This window comes from Theobroma cacao, chromosome 7 (genome assembly GCF_053813885.1).
Source record: "Theobroma cacao isolate CCN51 chromosome 7, ASM5381388v1, whole genome shotgun sequence".
NCBI lineage: Eukaryota > Viridiplantae > Streptophyta > Magnoliopsida > Malvales > Malvaceae > Theobroma > Theobroma cacao.
This window is the reverse complement of record NC_142645.1, coordinates 8,184,402-8,195,898: the sequence shown is the minus strand read 5'-3', so window position 1 is coordinate 8,195,898 and position 11,497 is coordinate 8,184,402. Positions and strand designations below refer to the sequence as shown.

The following is an 11,497-nucleotide window of genomic DNA, read 5'->3' as shown; positions in this document are numbered from 1 at the left end:
GTGACTTTTTCTTTTTCTTTCTTTTTTTTAGAAGCAAAGATAATGATTATATAACTATATCAAAGGAAGGGGATAAATATACCTCTGTACAAAGTAACAGATTCCCAACCATCCAAAAAAAAAAAATTGTTGTAGTGAACCAACGCATACAAGACATGACTATACACTGAATCATTTACATGAAGCCTTTACCCCGTACTTAGCAGATTTATCCATAGAACACAATTATTTTTTCTCAAAGTCTTTTTTTTTTCAAGTTTAGTGATTTTTGCTTCCACATCATTATTGTGTAATATTCTTAGTAAGGCTTGCTTAGGTTTTCAATCCCCAAGACTTAAGCGTCACACGGATCTTGGTTAAAATTACAACCTGTGATAGCTCTCTTACATTAGTCAGTCAACCTGTAGTCAAATCTGATGGTGGAGTATCAGATCTGGCCATATCTCCCTAAAGAAGTGCGATATCGATGCTCCCTTAAAGAGCACGATATAGGTGTTCCCCTGGGGGGTGTGATCTGGCTGAATTTAGTGCTCTCAGGCCAATTTCAGCCATGGGGTGGTCGGTCGGCAAGAGGTAGGGTAGAGTTTTTTTTTAAATGAGAGAAAAATGAAAAATTATAGTTTAAAAGTGTGATAATTTTTAAAATTAATGAAGGGTACGATTGTTCAAAAAATATTTCCACATAATCAAACTAATAGAAATATTAACAGTTAATTAACGGTTGGACAAATCTGATCGTGGAATACCATATATGGCCAGATCTCCCTAGGGGAGCACGATACCGGTGCTCCTTTAGGGAGTGCGATATAGGTGTTCCCCTAGGGAGTCTGATCTAGCCGAATTTGGTGCTCTAAGGTCAAATTCAGCCATGGGTTGGTCGGTCGGCAAGAGGTAGGGTAAAGAATTTTTTTTTTGAATGAGAGAGAGAAAAAATTTTAAAAATGAAAAATCATAGTTTAAAAGTGTGATAATTTTTAAAATTAATGAAAGGTACAATTGTTCCAAAAATATTTTTACATTATCAAACTAACAGAAATATTAATAGTTAATTAACCATTGGACTTATATGTCCAATAAAAGATTTCATTTCTAATACTAATGGATCGACGTGGAATTATGGTTAAAATTAAGGGGTCAAGATATTTACCTTTTTTTTTTCTTTTCCTTTCTGTATGAGCAAGTCAATGACATTTCTGTTAGATTTTCTAGTAAAATTTTTATGTGAACTTTATTTATTTTTGTATTTTATCAAAATTAGGCTAAGATAATTTGATCTTAATAAAGGGACAATATTATAATTCATAATATGATTTACTAAATTAGATTAGACTCTAATGTTATATGTGAACTTAAAAGTGTAAGCCTATGTAAAAAAACTCTAAATCCTATTATAAGCAGGATTACGGATTCACTATATAAAAGAAAAACTAATCTCCTTTCTTGTCTACAAGGACATAAATTCTCACCTATTGAAGAATCATAAAGAAAAAGAGAACCTGATTGGCATTATTTTCGCTAGATTTTGGATTATTATAAATTTATTTATGCATAAAGTTGATCAATTTCCACTTTTTATTTCCTTGTAAATAGACTTTACCCTTCAGCTATTTGCAACTGAGTCTTTCGTTCCTGCTTTTACTCAGCTTAGCAAAGCTACATCAGTTAATTCAACAAATCAACATTCAAGGCACGCATCCCAATGGCTCTCTTCTCAGTCTCAGCTTTGTTGAGTTGCTTTCTGCCCAAAGCGTTCTCACGGGTTTCTGATGATGCACAAGTCGCCGGCATGATGAAGAAGTCGTCATCGGAGAAAACTGAAACCAAATCCCAATCCAAAGGCAAGGAGCTTCTATTGTAGTGAGCTACTTCCCCGTTAATTCATATCTATCACGCTTGTAATCAGGATTTCAGGAAGAGTGACTTGTGCAGATACCTGAAAGAAATCTACAATTAATAACCAAGTCTTCGGCCTAAAGAAACATTTTGGAGCTTTAACGTAACAAAACAACAGAGCATCGGCTAAATATTTGAGTACTTTTATCTTTATTAATTAAATTAACTCAAAATAAAGATTGTGTAAATAAATTTATGCCTCCCACAACAGTTGGTCAGTAACAAATGCTACAAGTCTTGGTTCATGATATAAAATTTTACACCCTATAAAATTATTCTTCATTCTGAAGAATTCAATCGCAAAATATCAGAACAAAAGGCTACATTTTCGTGTTTATTCTTTTCTTTTCTTTTCTTGTGTTAGTAACTAACATTGGTTATTATTGTATTTTCAGATTTGGTTCAACCAGTGTCAAAATGTGTAGCCAACTTAGTGTGGTTACGGCTCCCTTTTCTATGGTTAGATGGGTAGAAATCTTATCATTCTGTTCTTAACATGTATGCTGTTAATGTGCATAAAAGAAGAATGTAATAAAATACTTTATGATATGCAGTTGATGAGAATTTGATGGAAAATAGACAACCAGATGGGATAGAGGTTTGGAAAGGACACAAGGGGCAAAGACAATGATGACATGCGAATCTGCACATGCACACACTTGCATGCACATATAGGTACCATTAAGTGAAATGCCTATCATCAAGAGTTGATGCCATTTCTTTTTGTATGGTTTATGGCGCAACAAATTTTTTCAAGAGATGTTCAAATGTCAAATTGGTGTTGAAACTATCCAAACAAGGCTTGCCATTGAGAAGCACCTTTATCCTCTGTCTACTCAAAACTGTCTGCATTACAAATGGATGTGAAAATTTGATCATTATATTAAATAATGAGCCAAGCAAAGTTGAAATTTGCAATCCTGAACTCCCTGCCACCACTGCTACTTTACATATCATCCATTTTTATTAAATGCTTAGTCTTACTGGCACTACTCTGCATTCTTATGGCCCTTATATTTTATTTCCCTGAACTGATTGTGCTCTATTTTTGGGGGCCTTTAATAGTCTTCATCAGCTTCAGTTTGCATCAAGTGTCATTCTCAAGAACCTGAGGATCTTCTTGTCAGATACGAAACATGAAAACCTACTGTGTTGATTCTCCTTTCTTACCATGGACCTGCAAGGATCTTGAGAGGCTCCCCAATTATAGCTCCTAGTATACATATCTTGATACTGACAATTCATCTAGAAGACAACCATCTACCACAGCAGCATTTTTTTGACCTTGAATTGTCAACATGATGCTATATTTTCTGTATTTAAGTATCCTTTGCATCGCTGGTTATGGTCGCCGTTTTTGGAACCAAAGGTTCTTGATGCATCTCTGCCAGATTTGTCCTGTTTATTCTAAAAAGACGGCACATTCTGTTAGTACTACACCAGTATATGATGTGCAATTATAAGTTTTATAAGTCATATTTTTCATAGTAAGCTGCAGCCTTATTTTTTGAGATAATTGAGATTTGAGTTTTTATTTCAACATCCAAAGGAAAAATTCTGTGAAAATGTTTACAAGCTGGGGAAACACCCAGAAAACAGCAGCTAACTAACTAACTATGACCCAGCTCTTACATAGATCATTGGAAAGTACAATAGAAGAAGAACTAATACAGGAAGCTGCAGTCTTATCACCAAGGCTTGATTTCATGCTTCGATCATCATCTTTGCACTCGTGAATATCATCATCATCATGCACCAGAGATGCTTGCGCTTTCAAATCCTCAATATCAAAATTCCAGGCGCTAACTCCTCTTTGATACTGACTCCGTGATATAGCTTCTTGTTCTGCTGAAGGCATATTCTTCAGAGCGAGTTGTGCAGCATCTTTAAGCTGAAGGGGTTTCGCAGGATTCGACAGCGGTTGCAAAGGAGCAAATAATTTCTTCACAGAAAGCTCAGGAGGCTTTGCATGCTTGAAAAACGAGTGCTTCAATAATTTCTCTGCAGTGGGCCTCTTTGTGTGATCTTTCACCAGGCACATCGCAACCATATCTTTGAAAGACTTGGAGAACTTCCTATCACAATCTTGATCAAGTCGTGGAGGAGCATTTTGTATGGTCATCAAGAGAACCTTCATAGGTGGATAATTGGAAAAAGGTGCATGACCATGGGCCAGCTCCAATGCTGTTATGCCGAACGACCATATATCTGCCTTGGAGTTATATCCAGTTCCTGGCTGCATGACCTCCGGTGCCATCCAGCAAGGAGTCCCCACAAAGGTATTTCTCGAACGTTGTCTGTCTCCTGAATCGAACATGCAAGCTGAAACACCGAAGTCAGCGAGCTTAACTGTTCCATTGTTATCAAGCAGTATGTTCCCAGCCTTGACATCCCGATGAATATGTCCTTGTCGATGAAGATAATCCAAAGCCTTAAGAGTTTCCTTAAGAATGGAAGCGATAGCAGCCTCTTCGAATCCATCGGGATAACCCGTTTTCATGCGATGCAAGCAGGAACCCTCCGACATGAACGGCATGACTACCCAAAGGTTGCGGTCAACTACGAAGGAAGAATATGCCCGAAGAACATTAGGGTGATCGATCAATCTCAGTGTTTGAGCTTCCCGACGTACGTCATCCAGATTAGTACCGGTGCAGCGATCAAGATCCAAACACTTGACAGCCACGACGTCCTTTGAAGGAAGATAGATTGCTTTGTAAACAGTAGCAGTGGCGCCATGGCCGATTTCTTCAAGAAGCTGGTAATCGCTAGGGTTCGCTGGGTAACTCCGAGTCCCTTGCATTCTCCCCATTCGAAAACCAGGCAATCGCGACTCGCGAGTGATAGAATAGTCCTTCAAGGATGGCTTTTTCTGTATAAGAAGGAGTAATAAGAGTAAGAGAATAGTCCTTCAAGGACTGGCTTTTTGTGTTTTTATAGTTTGAGTTGGTGAAGTTGTCTTGATGGTGTATCCTTGCTGTTATAAAGAATTAAAAATTTGACATTAATTAATAAAACTTTTATATATTTAAATACATTTTTAAATAAATAAATTAAAAAAAAGACTACAATCAATGCAATGACTTTTATCAAACCCTACTTGTGCTATTTGATTAAGATCTAAACACTTGAGAGCCAAACATCGTTTGAAGGAAGATAGATTGCTTTGTGGCCAATTTCTTGAAGATAGATTACAATTGCTTTGTAATCGCTAGAGTTCCCTGAGTCCATTCCATTCTTGCCATTGGAAAACCAAGCAAGAGAAAGAAAGCAGCAAGAAAGAGTAATAGAATGGTCCTTGTGAATATTAAAAGGGCTGGCCTTTTCTTTTTTTATAGTTGACTTCGTGAAGTTGTTTCAATCCTCCTTCACCGCCTTGAGTGTAGAGCTGTCACTGTGTGCTGGCCCGGTCCAGCCCAACCCAAGCTTTTGTGGGTTAAGAAAATATGGGTTGGACCGGGTCAACACATTTTTTATATGGATCATCAAAACTTTAACTTAGTCCACCTCTTACTAATTCATGGGTTGAGTTGGATCAATCCATTTAAAAAAAAAAAATATTTTTACAATTTTACTTAATAAATTTTTTATTAATAAAATTATTTTGTGATTTAATTCATAAATTAAAATTATTAATTTGATAAGTAAAGATTAAACACATTAAAATATATAACATAAGTAATATTATTAGTAACTAAATTATTAATTTTATATAGTTAAATATATAAAATTATTAATTTTTTTCTGACCCACAGGGCTGGCTCGCCCCAACCCACCCCAACCCACTAATTTGATGGGTTGACCCATTTAGGTTCAGTTCTAATATGGGTCTAAATTTTTAAGCCCAACCCACCTCTTATTTAATTAGGCTGACCTATTTTGATAGGTATACTTGAGTGTATCCTTGTTGGAGTTAACTTTAATTCAGTTTATATTAATTTTAAATTAATTTTATTACATTAGTTTAAGTAGGATTCTGACATTCGTTTATACTAATTTTAATTAACTTTATTACATTAGTTTAAGTAGGACTCTTGGCATTCGCTTATATTAATTTTAAATTAAATTAAATTTTATTAAAAACAATTTACTCTAATAAAGAATTAAAGTTAAATAAGGATGTCAATATTAATAAGATATACTAATTTCCTAACCGCTAAATAGAAAATGATCATTTCAATTTTGTATTAGATATTTGAGCACATTTAATTGTACATAATAGAATATTATTTTGTTTAGAGGTAAATCAAGATATTATAGGTGATAGATTAATTTTGGTATGATACTTCAAAATTAAACTCCTAAAATATTTAGGAAAATTCAAATAACTTTTTATTCTTATATTGTGCTTAATCAAATTCTTTTACTTTTATGTTGTGCCGAATAAGTTTTTATGATTAATGACTGATTAATTATTATTAGTCTAAAATATCACTTGTCGTTTTATACCCACATGGCATTGATGAAGAAAGTAAAAAAATGTCACACGATCAGGTCATAATACCACATCAACAAATCACCTCATCATCTATTATAACATGTCAATATGTCACATCAACGTCATGTAGTATACAATGCCAAATGATATTTTGACTAAATCGACGATTAATTATAAGTGCTTATTTGTCTTAAAATAAAAATATAAAGATTTAATTGAACATGATAAAATGAATAAATATTTATTTAACAACTTGACTAGATGTCTAAGCATTTCAATGAGACATTTCGAAACGACAAAGGTGATTAACTACCTCTTCTAAGAATATCCCAAAAATTAAATATATTTTTTGATGCATAAACAATTATACGAACATTAATTCATTGATTAGTTATAAGAAATAAAATGAATGTATTTATATAGAAACAAAATAAAACAAGAGAAGAAAGTGGGTAAATTAGATGATTTTATTTCGCCATGTATTTCATGTGTGTAAAATTAATAATATATAAAGTAAGATAATTCTCGTCCTATATATCTTGTTTGGTATAGTTAGAGAACGATTTTCTTCTTTTCATTGATTAAAGTTAACCGTATCTATGCATTGAATACTAAAAATAAAATTTTATAGGAATTATGTAACCTTGTAGAGGTAAAAAAAAGAGATAAAAGTAATTAGGATATGCAACCCATATACTCCTATATATATATATATCATAGAATTAAAATAATCCTTCCATTTTCAACAAGATTGAATTATCTTATATTTTTAAAAAACATGAGTCATCCTATAGTTGTCATTTTATATATGCTCCTCTTAAAGTGAATAATTAATAGAAATAAATTATTTTGCAAATATAAATACAAATTTTTAAAAGATATCCCCTTAAGGAGTATAATTGAAAACATAGAAATAAGGGTATCCTTTCTCTTTCCGCTAAACTGAATCATATCCTATTCTAAGATATAAATAGATTATTTGTCATCCTATCATCCATTAAAGTTAATACTTAATATCATATAGATTAATTTTAATTCTGTTGTCTTTTCCATAATCCTATCCATCCAATGCACCCATATAACAATAGTAATGGTCGTATTTTCTTTGTTGTTGGATAGATTGCTTTAAGAAACATAAAAAAAGCTCTTTTCATGATTAGAGAGATTGGAACCAATGAGAATATTTATAACTTATTTGAAGGCAAGACCCTTGAAGAGGTTAATGCCTAGTGTCCCATGTTGTCCCTAATTAATCAATAAATGGGATAATTACACTAAAAGGCGTATAATAAGTTATCAAAATATTGCTATTGAGTCTAATTTGTCTGAAAATACCAATTAAATGCAGAACATTATGCTAAAGGAAAAATAATTTAGGATCTTTTATTTTATTTGCACATAATTGATTTTTATATACATTATAGGATACTTTCCTTTTACATAGCTTATTTGTAGGGTTGACTAGCTTGCTTTTAGGATTTTGATTGTTTGTAATTTAAATAAAGGCAAATTTGCCATTCAAAAATACACACTTCATGAATACAATTCACAATTTTCATGGTATCAAAGCCTTTGGTTCCTAACCTAGCTCTTTTCTTTTCAACCATGGAAGACAATTCTACTAAGTTATGTTTAGGAGGGTTTGGTGCCCATTGTGAATGCACAAAACATCGCAATTGATACCAAATCCCCGTTCTACTTGCATCCATATAATCATTTAGTCTTGATCTTTGTTACACAATATTTAAGTGAAATTAGAGATTATTATTACACTTGGAGGTGTAACTTTTTGACTACGCTCCAATCCAAAAACAAGGAGGGATTCATGGATGGATCGATAGCTAAACCTGATATCAATTTCAGAGATTTCCAATCTTGGATCCAATGCAATGTGATGGTAAAACCATGGCTTATCAACTCACTTTTTAATGAGTTACAAACAAGTGCTGCCCATGCGAATATTGAGAACGAAATATGGCTCGATTTAAAGGAACGATTTACTCAGGGAATTGCACCTCGAGTGTATGAATTGAAGCGATCCATTGCATTACTACAGCAAGAAAAATCAGCCATCTCCATATACTATGGCAAGTTGAAAGGTGTGTGAAGTGAATTGCAGAGCATTAGACTCGTACCTGTGTGTACTTGTGGTGCCGGAAAGAAGATGCAAGAGATGTGTGAGAGGAGAAGCTTTTTGACTTCTTAGTGAAACTAGATGATGCTTACAAGATGGTTCGATCTCAAATCTTGAGCATTGAGCCATTACCGGGACTCGGGAGACCTTACGCCATGGCTGCCCAAGAAGAAAAGTAGTGTGTTGTGGCTGCTGCTCAACTCCTACCATTTAGGCCACAACCTTATTGGCCAAAGCTTCATCGGCGTGGCAAGGAGGCGACCAGAAGACTGATCAGTACGGTGAGAATGGAGGTGAGAAATGCGATGGTCAATTGCATTGTACCCAATGTAATCAACAACACTACTGATTTACAAGCTTGCACTACTTATTTTGGGTCAGCAAATCGTAACCCTGTTAATCATGACTACCCAGCAGTTAGCCACGCGCTCATTGAGCTACAGCTCAAACTAGTGGCATGCCTATTGGATCGGCCTAGCGTGGCAGAACGTGACTTTTTTGAATCAACGCACGGTAGGCCTTCCTCCCCTACGTCGCGATCTAACTCGCCTAATCTTGTGTAGCGGCCAACAAGCGCGTGTCTTGGGCTTCTACCCCTTGGGCCGTCTTTGTCTCAAGATCAGATGCACCTAGATCGAGTGCCAAAGTTTTTTAGGCTGCCATCACCAGCCTTGGAGTATTCTTTTTCACACATCAACATTGAGCAGTTTGTTATTCCCACTATTAAGGTTCCTGTTGTGACTTCTAAATACACAAGACAAGTGTCCAGGAATCTTTCTGGGTACATCTATACTGTGCTGCCATCCCTTGTCCCGCTTTTCTCTACTTAGCACTCTTCCCCTCCTTCGACCAACTTGATGGTATTTCCTCTCTCTCTCACAATATTTCCTATTTCAAATTTTTTAAAACTCACACTACCTTCTTAACGGCCATCTCTTCAGTCAATGAGCCTACATCTTTTTCTTAGGCAGTAAAACAAGTTCATTGGAGGGATGCCATGGCCAAGGAAATCTCTACTTTGGAAGCCAATCATACTTGGACCCTCATGCCATTACCATCTAAAAAATGTGCTATTGATTCTAAGTGGATATAAAAGGTCAAATTCAACCTGGACTGCAGTGTACAGAGATATAAAACATTACTTGTGGCTAAAGGATACACCCAAATTGAAGGAGTAAATTTTCATGAGACGTTTTCCCTAGTGACCAAATTGGTTATAATGCATTGCCTTCTTACTGTAACTTCAGTGTGTAACTAGGAACTCCATCAATTAGATGACCACAACGCTTTTTTGCATGGCGATCTTGAAGAAGAAGTGTCATAACGTGGTGAGTCCAGAAACTTAACATTTTTTGCATGGCGATCTTGAAGAAGAAGTGTCATAACGTGGTGAGTCCAGAAACTTAACAATTTGACTTAAAAAGGAGTGGCCATCAATCTTTTTTATTTAGGTGTGATTGATCAACCCTAGTGAATCTACATTTTCTATGAGGTCCTAAGCTTGACTCAAAGTTTATTAAAAATATAGGTTCTAGTATACAAAACAGATTTGAGGTTCAAAAGTTCACTTATGTGAAAGGAATGTATTAATACCCCACAACGCCCATTTAATTGATACCTTATCAATTATGTGTCCTTTAAACCTTATCAAATAAAATCTATTTCAATATTTTAATTCTATTTCCTTTTCTTATTTTTTTGAAATAAATAAAAATTCTTGATATTAAAAATTTTCCAAAACCTCCAAAGGCTCATGGCATAATTTTGGAAAGTTCTCACCTAGAAATTTCCAAGAAGCCACTTTTGGCATTCTTGAGATTTTATCATTGGAGAACTTATTTATTTGATTCTATAATTTTATCCTTTTTAATTAATTAATTTATTTAATTCTATAATTTTATCCTTTCTATTTTATTTAAATATTTATGTAAATCCTTGGGTATTGAAAATTTTTCCAAAACTTCCAAACACTCATGGCATAATTTTGGACAATTTTCTCACCTAGAAATTCCCAAGAAGCCACTTTTGGCATTCTTGAATTTTCATAATTGGAGAATTTATATAAATGATGTGAACTCCTAACTTTTAAATGTCTCAAAAAAAATTAAAATCATATAAAAAACTTACCTAATTGGGCTGAAAAATCCAAAAAGAAAACCAAACTACAAATCTAGATGCCAAGCGTGAATTGTTAGGAATGAGGAGCACTTCTCTAAACCCTATTCAAGAAACTAAGACACTCTTTCTACTTTTTTTTTTTTATCTCTCCCTTTAATAAAAATAGTTTCCATAGAAGCTAAATTGATTCTCCTAGATCTCAAAGAAATTGAAACCCAAGAACCCAAGAACTCAAGAATTATTTCTCTCCTCTTCTCTTTTTTCTCTCTCACTAAACCCTTTTTTTCTCTTTGTGCTCTTTTCCCTTATGTGTTTTTTGACACTGATGCTTGGGTATATTTATAGCCAATGTGTTCTATTCCTTTTTTAATTGGTTTCTTAAGTTTTAATTCAACCTAACTTAATCTCTTTTCAAATTTCCCAATTCATCTAAGATTGATATTGGTGCACACATATCCTTATAGTTTTCATATTTATCTCTTTTTTTTATTTTTATTATATTTTATTATTTTATTATTTTAAATTCAATAGACAACTCAGACAAAATGGGGTGTTTACAAGAAATCTACATGAAGATTCCACAGGGCTTTGCCAAATAGTGGGACCACCATGTTTGTCGTCTTCAAAAGTCTCTTTATAGACTTCATCAAGCATCTAACAACTGGTGTCAAAAGTTTATTCAATCTTTACTTGCAGTGGGTTTTATTCAGTCCCCATCTGATCACTCATTATTTACATTTACCCATAGAGAATATTTTATAGCTATATTTATTTATGTTGATGACGTGATTATCACGGGGAGTAATTTAGCTAAGATTTCTCAGCTAACACAATATTTGGATACCAATTTTCACATTAAGGATCTTGGTAAACTTAAATACTTTTTGGATATTGAGGTGGCACATTCTTTAGCT

General features: G+C 34.1%; 1 pseudogene; it reads right to left on the bottom strand.

The window, feature by feature from the left end:
• Positions 1–1,662: 1,662 nt before the first annotated feature.
• LOC18594252 (uncharacterized) lies at positions 1,663–4,705 on the bottom strand (annotated as a pseudogene).
• Positions 4,706–11,497: the final 6,792 nt, after the last annotated feature.